This window comes from Typopeltis vanoorti, chromosome 17 (assembly GCF_054136105.1).
Source record: "Typopeltis vanoorti isolate ZY-2024b chromosome 17, IOZ_Tvanoo_1.0, whole genome shotgun sequence".
Classification (NCBI taxonomy): Eukaryota; Metazoa; Arthropoda; class Arachnida; order Uropygi; family Thelyphonidae; genus Typopeltis; species Typopeltis vanoorti.
In genome coordinates, this window is record NC_143565.1 from 40035631 (window position 1) to 40051631 (window position 16001).

Genomic DNA, 16001 nt, shown 5'->3' on the forward strand with positions numbered 1-16001 from the left:
TTCTTACGTGGAAACCTTCACAAGACCAAACGTGATATCGAGCGACTAGAGAAACGAATGACGTGTGGTAGAGAAGGGAGGAGAATGAAAGAAAGAGTAAATGGGAAAAACATAAAAGTGCGAGAAAAGAGAAGAATCGTGTGGTGATTCGATGATACTTAATGAGCAAATGACGAAAGCATGTTTTCAAGGTGGGAAGATAAAGGATGCTAATGACCCTGTAAACAAGCAGAATGAGTTAATTGTTTTGGCACGAACAAAAGATGAAGATAGAGGTGAGAAATATGGAGTGACAGAAGTTACGAGAATTGCTTGAGAAGCAAAAATGTAGAGTAAGAAATTGGAGCATTAGGGAGGATGAGATCTGGCATGTGTCTGGGCACCTCTGTGATTAACGAGCATTCAACAGGTCTGATTATGCGATGTCGAACGGGATTTCACTGGTGTCCAATTTAAATGGGTTGGTAATGACATTACGCAAGAGCATCAATGCACGAAGTATCAGGAATAAGGTGAGGAGTTTTAGGCATTGATCAGCTCGACGTCATCAAATATTATTGGAATTAGTGAGACATAGTTGATTTAAATGATATAGTTACAGGGTAGAATGTAAAGGGAATCATATTTTCAGAAAAAAGAGAGGGAACAGGACAAGAGGTGGGGTAGTGCTGATGATAGCCAAAGAATTACATCAACAAAATTGGAAGTTAAAGAGTATTTTAGGTCTTTAGGAGACGGTTCATTTTAGACTGTCTGGTGTGAAATAAAGGCAAATTGACAATATACGTTGTTGAGTACTGCTGTACACTAGGGGATCAGAGGAAGATGTTGATGCCATGTGACGGCAGATTAGCACAATGAGTGTAGGCCAAACATATATTATGGAAGACTATAACAATGGAACATCGATTAGGGGGAGGAAAAGGGGCATGGCAAGAAGCAAGTAGGATTTATATACAGTGCTAACGGATAATTACATGAAACAACATAACATCATCAGAATATACAGAGAATATACCAAGGTATACACTCTGCTTCTGGGTTTATGTGAGTGGAAACAATGTCACCTAATTAAGGCATGGATTATGTTGCCGCCAGCTGAAGAGAAATCATAAAAGGTTCATCGTGTTTCAGATATGACTCAGACGGAAGAACAAATAAAAATAGTTGCAAGTTAGGTAATAAGTAAAATTTTTCATATTAGAGAAAATAATTAAAATCGTAAAAGATGTCAAGTGTGTAAGGAAGGAATGACGCAGTCAATTAAAAGACAAGCAAAAGCGCTATGCAGGTTCAGTAATGACAACCGCTACAGTTTAACTCAACGCATTATTTTCGTGAATTTTGTAAAAGTCCAGGTTACTTGGAAGTGACTGGCGAAGTATTGGCTTTTGATGTACAGTAACACAGAATCATTCCAGGCAGACCTGGCAGAAGAGGTCAGCGAGAATATTTGACTATCAGAAACTGTCATTTTCTTTAAATTCCGTATGGGATACTTTCTAATATTCGGACTCTGGAAGATTGTGTAATGGTTTATCATGAAAAGGAAGAAATATCGTTTTTTTATTTCTCTTTCTCTCTTTCTCTCTCTCATTCCCTGACAATATCCTGAAAGCATCATTGCTACCGATGGCTACTAATAGTCCAATAAATATTATTAGACTATTACTGCATATATGTGTGTATAAAATTAAACGTTTCTTTTGAATTCTTTACATTTCTGGACTTCATTTCTGGACTAGCTGCAAATCCAGAAATATATCTGCGAATCGCTAGCATGAGTTGGCTGGAAACGCAAGTTATAATTACATTCTCAGTCTTCTGAATGGGTGAAAATTAATACAGAACTTGGTTGTTAATCTTGAAAATTCCCTTGGTATAGACGCCCACCATTTGTAGATCTGTGCCTGGCGTTTTGCCAAGAATAGTAGATTCATGCTGAAGGGGAGAAAGAAATGAAGGATGTACAAATTGGTCGCCAACATGCGAAATCACGTGCTTTCTTGTCTGTCGCTGTACTTTGGTTTTTGTTGTCGCTTTTTTGCATTATTTCTCTATTATTAATTTGTATGGATCCAGTACAGTCAACAAGTTCTATTGTTAAATGTTTCAGTAGCTCTTGCAAAAGAATATTGAATAATGTGCTGACATTCTGCGAAAAAGAATCGTTAAAAGGCAGTCTCCTTGTTCCCCTTTCTCAAGTCATAAAACGTGCAAGTGCAATTACGGGCATATCGGGGTCGACTCTTAAAAGAATTCGTAGGGAATCAAAAGCTGAAGGTAAGCCAAAATTTAAATCCCCTAAAAAAAGCGCCAGAGAAAGAAAACCATCGAAACCGTAGCTTTGAATGATTTTGATGTAGACGTTATAAGAAGAACTATCCACGAATTTTACGTGGTCGAGAAAAGAGTGCCAACTGTTCCGAAATTGATTCCTGTGCTTAAAGAAAAAATTAATTTTTCTTGGAAAAGAGAAACTTTAAGGAAAATACTTTATGAAATCGGATTTTGTTTTAAAGAGTCCCAGAATAAAAGAAAACTTATCATGGAGCGAAGTGACATTGTTTTATCTAGAACGCAGTATTTGAGAACAATAAGACGTTTCAGGGAGGAGAAAAGACCGACTGTGTATTTAAATGAAACTTGGATTGATAGTAATTTAACTTATAGAAAATGTTGACAGTCTAAAGAAGAATGTGAAGTGCTACAAACCAGAATGCCTCACGGTGCATAATAATTTTGTGTGCGGGTGACGAAATATTTATTTTTTACCGAATTCAACTTATTACACAAAGCCAATTCAACTACTGCAGATTACCATGAGCAAATGAATTCTACGATCTTAGGAAAGTGGGCAGAAGAAATACTGATTCCAAACCTTCCTAAAAATGTTGTTGTTATAATTGATAATGCTTCATATCACTCTATTCAATTTAACAAAGTTCAAAATTGGTCTAATAAGAAGCAGGTTCTTATGGATTGGCTCTCTGCAAATAACATTCCCCAGATATGCGAAAAATGGAATTACTTAATTTGGTCAAAAGAAACTCGCCCGCACTGAACTATTTAAATTCGATACGATGCTCAAAGAGCATGGATTTTTAGGTTTGAGGCTACCACCGTATCATTGCGATATTAATGCTATTAAGTATGTTTGGGCAGAAGTGAAAAGTTTCATTCGACATCGCATACGTTGCGATGGCGAATGAAACTTTTCACTGGGGATATAGACATGTCGACACTTTTTAAGCTTTCAGAACAGGCGATTGAATATATTACAGTTCAAAACTGGGGAAAATATTACTCTCGTGTCACCTCATTGGAAAATATGTATTGGGACATAGACAGAATTATTGAAGAATTATGCGAACCTTTGGTGATCAGTTTAAGTGAAAGTGATGGCGATTCGGACACCGATTCAGATGACACTGAAGATTAAAAGGATTTGATAATGGTATTTTTTCCAACCTTTTTTTGCATGGGTTTGTTAAAAGAGTCACAACAAGTCATAAATAATTAATCGGTGTAGGACATTAAAGTGTCTCAGTTCTCTCAACTGTAAGTTTAGAATATCTAAGTTCATTTGAAAAAAATTCTGTTTTTCTGCATAATTGTTTTTATTTTATAGAAAACTTTCTTAAAAATAAATTTCGTTAAGTTTTTGTTTTATGTTATACCTTTTTTTTAATTTTGTTAATACTCTACGTACATTTTTCGAACTGTTATACAAGCAAGATAGTTACACTTTAAAAACTCCAATGTTGGTAAACGAAAAGCTAAATTTTCCGACCTGTAATAATAAACAAACTCATCTCCCAGAAGACGGATTCTTCTTATTGTGCTATCTTCTATCGAAGGTCAGCGACCATCTTGGCGAACAAACTGCGATCTTGTGTTAATCTGAGCAGTTGTACACTGCTCTTTCCTGTCCACGTCTTGATGTTGTCAAACCATGATATTCTTTTTCTTCCTCTAGTTCCTTTGCCATCAATTCTTCCTACCAAAATAGTTTGTAGAAGTTGGTATTTGCTGTTTCTCATGATGTGTCCAAGATATGATGTTTTTCGTTTCTTGATTATTTGTAAAAGATGTTTAGCTTTGCCAATGGATTTTAAGACATCTTCATTGGTAATTTTTTCTGTCCATGATATCTTTAGCATTCTTCTGTATAGCCACATCTCAAAGGCTTCGATTTTCTTGATGGTTGTCGCCTTCAATGTCCATGTTTCAACTCCATAGAGCAGAATAGACCACACGTAGCATTTCAGCATTCGGCATCTGACTTCCATGTTTAGGTCTTTATTGCAGAATAGTGTTCTCATTTTCATGAAGGATTGCCGTGCAACTTCAATCCTTGTCTTTATATCTATTTCTGGATCCCACCGTTCGTTAAGCCAGCAACCAAGATATTTATATCTTGACACTTGATCAATATTTTTCCCATTGAGTGTCAGTTTCATTGATGAGACTGGATGTTTGCTGATGATCATGTATTTTGTCTTGTTGATGTTTATATTTATTCCCATTCTTTGGCTTTCTATGTATACTCTGTCAACGAGTTTTTGGAGATCCATAATGTTATCTGCAATTAGCACGGTGTCATCTGCATATCGTAGGTTGTTAACAATTTTTCCATTTATTGTGATTCCCTCTGGACATTCTTCCAATGCTTTTTTAAAGATTACCTCTGCATATATGTTGAACAGTAGTGGTGAGAGCACACATCCTTGTCTCACTCCTCTTTTGATGTTAATATCACTGGTGGTAATGTTGTCTAATTGAACGGTAGCTGACTGATTCCAATACAGATTTGTTATTAGTCTTATGTCTTGTTCGTCTAGCCTTATTTGTTGAAGGATTTCTATTAAGTTGGTGTGTCTGACTTTGTCGAATGCTTTTTCAAAATCTATGAAACACATAAAGACAGATTTCTGTTTTTCTATGCATTTTTGTATCAATATTTGGGTACAAAAAAGGGCCTCTCTAGTACCAAAACCATTCCGAAAGCCGAATTGTGTTTCACTTAGAGTTTCTTCACTTTTTCTATAAATGCGATTCTGAATTACTTTCAAAAATATTTTGAATGTTTGGCTCATTAGACTAATAAGTCTGAAGTCACCACAGGAATTCGCTTTGGGTTTCTTTGGGATAGTGATAAATGTAGATTTGAGCCAATCTGATGGAAATTCATCACTTTCATATATTTTATTAAATAGTTTTTCAAGAAGTTTGATGTTATCTGGTTCGATTAATTTTAAAAATTCTGTTTGCACACCATCTGGTCCACTGGCTTTTCCTGTTTTACTTGTTTGTATAGCATTCTCTATTTCTCATTTCATGATTGCTGGTCCTTGAATGTTATCTTTTATATTTATAGGCTTCTGTCTAGTATCATTGAAAAGTTCTGTTACATATTTTATCCAAATCTGAGCTTTATTCTCTTCTTCTAGAACTATTTTTCCATTTTCGTCTCTTAGAGACACTATTTGCTTTTTCCTCAGTTTTCCGGAAATTTCGTTGATTTTCTTATACAGATTGAAATTATCATGTTGTTTCTGAAGCAGTTCAATTTCAGTACATAAATTTTTCATCCAATTTTCCTTGGCTTCTTTTATTTTTTTTCTTGATGATGTTATGTGTTTCTGTATACCTGGCTAGGTCTTTGTTTTTATGCATTCTTCTTGTATCAATAAGAGAAAGAATCTCATCTGTCATCCATTCCTGTTGTTTTATATTATTCACATAACCTACTTCTTCAATACTTGTTGTTACGATGGCATTCTTTAAGCTATTCCAAAGAGATTCCACACTTTTATTTTCTTCTGTGTTAATCTGTTGTAATCGTAGGTTAAGCTGTGACTTGGCGTTTTTATTTATGTTCGGGTCTTTCAGTTTTTCTACATCAATTTTCTTTTTCTTCTTTTGTGATTTTTTAGCTGATTTTAATCTAAGACGTATTTCAGCAACTATGGGATTGTGGTCTGATGAGATACCAGCTCCATGATAAGTCTTTGCACTCTTTATACTACTGTGGAATCTTTTATTTATCAGTATATAATCAATTTGATTTCTGACAATATTATGTTGGTTATCTTGAGGTGATTTCCAAGTGTACAGTCTTCTGGGTGGAAGTTTAAACCAGGTATTTGCTATTGTTAGATCTTCTTCCTGACAGAATTGGACTAGGCGATCTCCTCTGTCATTTCTGGTGCCTAAGCCATGTTCGCCAACAATTTCTCCATCACCCCCTCTTCCCACTTTTGCATTGAAGTCACCCATCACTATGTTTATATCATGTTTCTTTGTAAGGTTTTTAATCTCTTTTAGGTGTTCATAAAACTCTTCAACATCTTCTTCACTTTTGTCAGCTGTGGGTGCATAAGCTTGGATGATATTTATGTTAACGTGGTTTCCCTTAAGTTGTAACAGCATTATCCTTTCAGAAAATGGAATCCAATTTATTACTGATTTATTGATTTCTTCATCTACTATTACAGCTACACCATGTCGATGTTTATTCTCATCATTCCCAGAGTAATACATTGTCATATTATCTTGTTGACACTTTCCAGATCCTGGCCATCTAGTCTCGCAAATTCCCAAAATCCGGATGCCCAGCCTCTTCATTTCTCTTGTGGCATTTCTTAATTTGCCAGCTTCATACAGAGTTCTGACATTCCAAGTTGCAATTTTAAAAGTGGACACCATTTTGACACCTATTATCGGAATGGATTCTCCTTTTTGGGACATGCGCAGAAGTGTCGTAGGGTCTATAATCTGTGGGCGAACTATTAGCCCGAAGTAAGGCTTAACCGATCGTTGCGTTCGCCTTTTTTTATAATTAAAGTTTTGTACCGTAAAGATTCTGGAGAGAAAAATACATAGGGAGTATTACTGAAATATGAAAAGGAGGGGAATCCACACATTATTTTGAGTCCATTGCTTACGTGAGAGACGATATCATCGCCTAGTGTTTGACCATTGTCCTGCATATTGGAGGCCTGAAGTTGCTTTGAAAAGGTTCATGTTTTGTCTCGAGAGCAGGTTTTCTGATTTATGTAAAAAAAAATACAAACTTAAAAATTAATTGAAATACAAAATATCCTTAGCCCATTCATGGTGCTAATGTATACTCTAAGGTTACAACTTTTCTGGAGTGGAAATAACGTAAAAATTGAAAAAAAAAAAAAAAAAACCGTTACGTGTAGAGAAAATTAGCACGGCTCCAATGCTGTGGTGCTGTATCCAAATGTGTACCACAAATTGTATGCACAGCATGCGTTGTTTACATTTTTTAGTATTTTGCAGCTTGCTTCTCACTAGAAAAGTTGACAATTACTTAGGGCTTAAAGCGAATGTTTGGGAGCTGAGACGTTACTTAGGTACTCATGCGAACAATCTTTTTTTCAGAGTTTCTTTTTTTATTATTATAATAAAAAAATATAATTATTCTTATTACATTTGTAACAGCAATTATACTGACACTAATATAATACAGGGTGGTCTAGTTTGCCATACAAAAAAGAAATAGCAATATATGAATACGGAATTTTTCTTTGAAAAGACAAAAGAATTCAAGAATATATCGATTAGAAAACACTACAATAAAAATAATCGTGTTTTTCGTACTAATCACAAAAAAATTTTAAACTACTGAAAATATTTAGAAATTCCATATTGCGAGAATTTAATTACTTATATTACTTTAAACATTATGTTTATTAAAATAAATTTAATTTACCTTCTTTGAAGACGTAAGCTTCGGTGTTATTATGGTGATATCCCAGACGTAACGTTGCAAAGCCTTTATAAGATTTTTTACATGTCTTTTACTTGTTGATTCAATCAATGCAAACCACTTGAATGGTATTCTTGGAAAATGTTTTGCGGACTAAAGTAAATAAATAAACAAAATGTTGTAATGTTGATAACTAAATATTTTCTCTGTTATCACAGCCATTCCTTCATATTCAATAAAAACAGATCAAAAGAAACAAGAGTAAAATAATTGTGCATCAGTTTTCAGTCGAAATAATAGCAAATTATTCATTATTTTGTATAAATTATTAGTATGTTCATTTTATGCCTCTCTAGGCTTCAAAGTAGGCAAGGCAACGAACTGCAGAATCCCATTTGGAATTGAGTATCTTTGAGATCATCAGTTAGTGAAAACGTGCTGTTTCATGCCATTCTACGAATGTCAATCATTATAATCATAACGAATAATTGTTTATGTGGCAGGTTCATGTTGTCGAAGTGTCATCGCAAACGGCTGTTCACAACCACACTATTCCCAACGTTAAAGTATCTTATACGGCAACTGTGTACTACACTCTGATAAACCTCGGAAGCATCTTCCCACACTTAATAAAGTCCTCTTCCGTTAATTATATTATGTTCTCTGACCAGTTGTACTATTTTAAAGCATGAGAAAAATGAGCTGCTTAAAAAAGTAAGAAAATAATAAAAACAAAAAATTCATATGAGACTGTATTCTTTGAATCAGCAAATCTTTATTTTGCTCCATTTTTCCAGATTCGGATAGTCTAATTCTAGATATGTTGATAACTAAATATTGTAACTAAAGAACTCATACAGTATTATATGAAAATGCTTTTACCAAATTTCAATTTGCAGGCACTTTCTTTATTAAGTCGCGATTTTCTATCAATATAAAATTATCCAAACACGAGCAAGAATTCTTCACTTACCAAAGGAATTTTAGTGAAATTTGAAGCATTGTTTCCGTCTATCTGATTAAGAAATAACTTCGAAATTTTTGTTATCACATGATGATCAAAATACCAGTTGTAAGATTTGCATACTGAACCAAGTGATTACACAGAAAAACAACCATCCGGCTTGCAACTTGGAAATGTCGGAAACCTCTTCTAACCGTTATTTATCTAAAGTTTTATATACTCTATTACACAAGAATTGCATTAGTTATTATCAGAGAAACCTCTGAATTGTGTCCCACATGTTTAGAAAATTGCCATGAAAAGAGACTAATGAAATCTAATGAAATGCTTTAGTCATATTTAATATCGCTGCCCCTTATAGTTTTGAAGTGGTTCCAACTCATGTAATTAATTTGAAAGCGTTCCCACGTAACTCTACCAGTCACGCTAAAGACAGTGATATAAAATTCACCGAAATCGGCCAAGAAGAAACCAAATTTTGAAGTATTGAAATGTAAACAGAGAGGACCGCGATCAACAACGAGCGAAGAACAAAGGACGTCGCCATTTTTATCATCATTCCACAATTGCTCAAGGGAAGAAGGTGAGTCATGAAGTGTATCAAATGCCTGGAGGATTTATCGTTTGATGGAAATCAAATAACCTGTACGAAATCTAGTAGGATTCTACACTTAAAATGTGCCGGCTTTTCAGAAACAATCTGGCAACGTACAAACAATGCACCATCCGAGGAAAGGAAGTGTGTAATCTGCAGCAGGTGTAACCTACGACGCAGCCGATTATACCGGAGGCAACATCAGATGACGAACTGAACAGACAAAAAATGCAGGTTAGTCCTATAATTTCAACTCTTTAAATATACTAATAGAAAACGGTCTAGAGACTATAAAAGCTGGCTTAGTGGATCTTATGCAAGAACTCTTCGACAAACAGAACGAACAAATAACAACAAAATCTAGCGAATATTAAGATTTAGTCAAACATAATACCTCAGAAGTGATAGAAGTGTTGATAAAGGTAAAAGACTTCAAAAGCAGCATTACCGCACTAAATGAGAGACAACACAATTTGATGAAAGAAACATCCGAACTCCGTCAAGAATTTCATTCTTTAAAACTACAACACGAACGTTTAAATCAGCAACAACATAACGAAGATCTTATCATAAACGGTCTTCCTGAAACTGCACCTACAGAAAACCTTAGAGACATAGTTTTAAAATTAGGCCATGCAATTGACATGCCATCCCCTACAGGTTAACGGCATTCAGACCGTAAATTGTCTTCAGAGGAAGAGCAAAAAATAAGGCTTGCCAGGATCTGCACAAGTCATATTTCATCTTACAAGCAAGTCCACAAGAGACAATCTCATAAAAGCCAGCAGACCGAAAAAAAAAAAAAAAAAATAGTTGCCAAGAACTTAAACTCATGGCACGCAGCAATCTTCCTATCTGAATATTTAACACCATTCAACCAGAATTTGTTGTACCAAGCAAAAAAAGCAAAATCAGAAAAAATTACCGATTTTTGTGGATCAGAGATGCCAAGACATTCTTGAGGAAGTCACAAACTTCAAAACTGATACAAACTATAGCCCAGAAGAAGTAGAAAGGCTGTGACAGTGAAAAAAAAGGCTGCTAATTAGTTCAAAAAGAAGACCACAATAAAAATGAATGTGAACCACCAAGAGAAATGCAATAACATCTGAACATACCAGCAATTTCACTTTGATCAAACCTTTCAGATCATTCATTTGACCTTCCAAACATCCGCCTACTTCCAACACAGCAATCAAATCAATAATAAAAATTATACATATATACAGATAAGCACATTAAAAAGCTTTTAGGATGCATGGTAAGACATTACATCTCCACTGAGATCAACAGAAAGTAAAAAAAAAGAATTATTTATTACATTGAAGTGCGGTAGTTACAGCGGTTAAAAACATTGAAAAGCAAAATTTGTAATATATATATAATTTACTGTTATAATATAATTACTGTTCAAAAATTTAACTTTATTCAACTAAAACTATATATTACCAACCATAGTAATTATTGTTAATACATTTTAGAATACATAAAACGTAAAAATTTGTATGAATTTCACTGTAACAATATGTAATATATAAATATATGTAAATATGTGTATATATATATATATATATATATATATATATATGTGTGTGTAAATGCTCTCTAAGATTATTAATAAAATGTTATTACACAAAAAATTATTATTATTATTATTATTAAAATTTTTATTTATTTATTTATTATTAATATTATCTCCTCAGATAAGCTTAATAATTAGACTTCGAGGATGAAAGCTGAAAAGTTACATCTTAACCTAGATCAATAAAAAAAAGAAATATATATATATATATATATATATATATATATATATATATATATATATATATATATTGCATTCACCTGAAGGACTCACTTTAATGGGTATGAGCATGACAAACCCAAGGTACCTGATGCTGGACCATGCCTTACTTCATAATATACATCAGTTATATTGTCTGTAGACTGGTCCCTCCCCTTATTCTTTTCTTCTTGCTCCTTTCCCCAATCTATTATTTGGTGATCTTTCCTATTTTGCTATTTCATCTCTTCTCATGTGGAAAGGGATTCTGCAATCCTACCACTTTCTTCTAGCAGTGACCTCAATGCAAATTGCTAATATGCTTGCATCTTATAATGCATTTCATGCTGCATCGGATGTTGCACATAATACACTTCTCGATATTCCTGTTCGAGAAGTATACTACAGTCACCATCAAAAATCAGTGATATTGTGAATGAGCAACACAGGAGATATAAGATTAATCTTAGAAGAGAATTTTACATTGGCACATGGAATGTTCGAGGTCTACAGATCGGCACTCTTGAGATTGTCTGTAAAGAGATGGATATGTATAAGATTGACATCCTAGGAATAAAGAGACCAGATGGAAAGCAGAAGGTCACTTCAAAAGAGAGGATAGTAAGCTAGTTATTTACTCAGGTGGTGACTCAAAACCTCATGGGTAGCTGTGATACTGAAGAGAGCTCAGAGAAGAAACTTTCTTGGTTATAACCCCACTAATGATAGGTTAATTTCTATTAGACTTAAGGCTCAGCCTACCAATGTATCCATCATGGTAGTTTATGTACCCAACATTGGTAGACCTGAAGAAGAGAGTGAGGAATTCTATGAAAACTTACAAACTGTTTTGGACTGCCTTCCAAGTAGAGACATACTTTACATCATAAGGGACATAAATGCAAAAGTGGGAAAGGGTATGAGAGTTAGGCTGGAATGTGGCATATTTGGTCTAGGTGATCGCAACACCCGTGATGAAAAACTATTGGAATGTGCCCATGATAACAGATTAGTTATTACGAATACCTGCTTCCAGAAACACCCACGATGGTTCTTTACTTGGATACCTAACATTGATGGGTCAAGGCACCAGATTGATTACATCCTGGCTCTCCAGCGGTGGAAGACAAGCATCTCTGCTGTGCACATTTGTACAGAAGCAGATTGTGGTACAGACCATCAGCTAGTAAAAGCCAAAATATGACTAAGACTCCGAAAACTCCCAAGTTAGTCACATTCCTCTAGACTGGGTGTTAGAGTAATTCCTAGTGGATTCACAGAAGAAACATCAACTCGGTTAGATGATTTTGTGGAGACAAATGAGGAGAACTGACCAGAAATGCTTTGGAATGGAATCAAGATGATAATACAGGATACAGAAGTATTTAGGCCCAATGAAAAGATATCAAGAGACCTATGGATATCAGATTCAATAAACGAACTAATCAAAAGAAGGCGGTTGGAAAAACAAAGAGACACAGGGACTGAAGAATATAACAGATTACATAAAGAAGTCAGGAGGGCCATCAAGCAGGAAAAGGAAATATTCTATACTAATAAATGAGAAGAGAAAGAGTTCTAGATGATGAGGCTCAATTATAAAATGATGTTTTATTTTGTTCATGACTTAAAGCAAAATTTTAAACCTAAACTGAATGTCATCAAAGAGAAGAAAGGAGCATTACTAACAGAAGAAATGGAAATCAAAAACAGATGGAAAGAATACTGTAAGGAACTTTACAGTAGAGTGGATAAAGAAAATGTGGATGAACCATCCCATCAGGAAACTTTTGATTTGAAATCTCCTCCACTTAGGCATGAATTTGAAAGAGCAGTTAATCAGCTTAACAGCAATAAGGCACCAGGTGCAGATGAAATCCCACCAGAGTTAATTAAGGCCACAGGGGATGGAGGGATGCGAGTGTTTCATAGATTGATTACAATGATATGGAAGACAGGATCATCGCCTAGAGACTGGAAGAAGTCTGTTTTCATACCACTACATAAGAAAGGAGATATGAAATCGTGAAACAGTTATAGAATTATTAGTTTAATATTTCACGCAAGCAAACGTTTATTGAAGATTATGCAAAATAGGATTGAGGCCAAAGTTGGGGCGGAGATACCTGAGGAACAAGCAGAATTTAAGAAAGGTAAGGGCACCCGAGATTAGCTACTTTCCCTTACACAAATCATAGAAAAATATAAAGAATTTAGACTTCCTTTATATGTGTTTCTCAGAGTAATATGTTTCTTAGACTATTCTAAAGCTTTTGATTGGGTTCAACATGGGAAACTGCGGGAAGTAATGAAAACAATGGGTTTTCCTCAACACCCTATCAGGTTGATAGCCAATTTGTACAGGTAGCAAAAATCCACACCAAGAACAGGTTTTTAGTTTAACTGATTGACTTCAAGTTGGAAAAGGGGTAAGGCAAGGATGTTTACTTTCTCCTCACTTGTTTGGTATATATACGGAGGACATCATGCATGAAGTATTGGATAAACTCAGACAGTAATTAGGATAGGAGGTAGATTGATCAGTAATCTTAGGTATGCTGATGATACAGTACTCCTTTGTAATTACGTGGAAGAATTAGGACAAATTTTCGACATAATTAACAAGATCAGTAATAACAGAATACTTCAACTACATCCTAGCAAGACAAAGAATGTGGTTCTCAAAGGAAATACAAACAGGAAGCTCTAGAGAAACAAGTTTACTTTAATGGAAAACGAATTGAGGAAGTCAGCAAGTTTGAATACCTGGGATCCATTAATAATGTGAAGATTTGCTGTTCAGAAGACATCAGAAGAAGGTTAGGAATGGCTAAAACAACAGTCAGAGACTTTTCTAAAATCTGGAAGGATGAATCAATCTCCATGGCAACAAAGTTGAGGATTTTGATGCAGTTGTTTTTCCAAAAGCGACCTATGGATGTGAGACGTGGAACCTAAAGAAGTGAGATAAGAAAATGATATCTACTGTTGAGATGTTGTGCTACAGAAGGCTGTTGAGTATATCATATACTAAAAGGCGTACAAATCGGTGTTAGAAAACATCAGTAGAACTTTTAGGCTCCTTAAGGATATTGACAAAAGAGAGATAAAATATTTTGGACACATTAAAAGGATGGAAGGAGAACTTCTCAGAACTGTATAGAAGATAAAGCTCCTGGAAAAAGAGGAATGGGTAGACCATCAATGAGATGGATGGATGGATTGTGTGTGGAGCAACTAATCTTCAGAGAGTTGAAGTCTCCAGAAAAGCAAACAACAGGACTACATGGCGATGCCTGGTGGGGAACATTACTGAGCATCGGAATGACCATTCGGCATATGTCCATTGAACGTATATATATATTACATTTAAGTGCAGTATTTCCAGCGCTTAAATACATTAAATTAAAATTGTAAATATATATAACTCAATGTAAAGTGTATAAATGCTATAAAAAAGCAATGTTATTCAACTGCAGAAACAATAAATTACGAACTACAGTAACTATTATTAATACATTTCACAGAAAAACAAATCTGTAGGAACTTCGTTGTTCCAAAAAAAAAAAAAAAAAACAGAACTAAACCTGTTGTAAATATGTAATCATAAAAAAAACCAGCTAACGATTTTTGTTCCATATGTGTTGTCAATATGTAATCATAATTTTAATGACAAAAGAGGATCGAATTTAAAAAACAAATTATATAATCAACGTATGTATCATATGTAATCAAATGTAAGTATTACATGTAATTTAAATATGTAGTCACAATATGTAATCATAATTTTAATGAAACAAATTATTACTGTATGTATCTTTGTAATTTGTCTGAGAAATAATAAAATGTTTAAAAAAATTATTATTACATGACACCTCCAGGGAGCCCAAAGACTAATCGAGCGAGCGCACCTACTCCACATCTCTCCATCTCCACCATTCAATCCACCAACTACAACGAACCGCAACTACTTTCTTCATCTACACCCAACGCCATCTACCGCCGACCACCACCACTAGTATTATCACTATATAGGATATTTACATTCTTGTTTCTTATGGAGGAATTAGAAATTATATATATATAACTTGTTTCGTGACTTCTTGTTTTATATTCCACGTCTTGTGGGGAAATGATCGTCACTGATTGAGACACTTCAGGTTAACTGATCCCACATAAAATGGTGGAAAATATACTTTCATATGGCCTTAATATATCGCACGAATCACCTCTTCAACAATTAGAGAGAATTTGGATAGCACCCTACATAATAATTTGGTGAACATATTATGTTGTAAGAAATATTTTGTAAGAAATATTTAGTTAAGTCGATACAGAAAGAGAGAGAGAGAGAGAGAGAGAGAGAGAGAGAGAGAGAGAGAGAGAGAGAGAGAGAGAGAGAGAGAGACCTTATATTTTGTGTACTTACCTGAGTAATTAGCTCTTTTACTTCGCTTTCATTCCTCGCCAGAAGCGCAATGTTGACGGATTTCTTGTCTGAAACAAACGACTTCACAAAGTTAGTGTTCATGTGACGTTTTAATTTAGCAGACGAGGAGAAAACTGCTGTTCTTATTCTTGCAGTGTGAAATGAGTCCATCAGGAATGCTATTTGATCAGTGTCCCCTACAAGACAAAACAAAAGTACTACAGTTCAGTTGCCTTTTACAAAACTTCATCTTATGAAATCATTTCAGAACAGTTAAATTCTATATTTTGATCCTCTGTGGCATAATCAGTTTCAACGACGTCATTCGTTGGAAAGATCTGGTTCAAATTCCGTCTAGGACAGCATAAAGTATATCAGGACTTTGATATGAATAGATGTTAGTCGTTCCCATTCGAAATAGTTTTTTTTTTTTTTTTAACCGGAGATTTTAATCCCAGAAAACAGGCAAAGGTGAATGAAGATCATATGCAG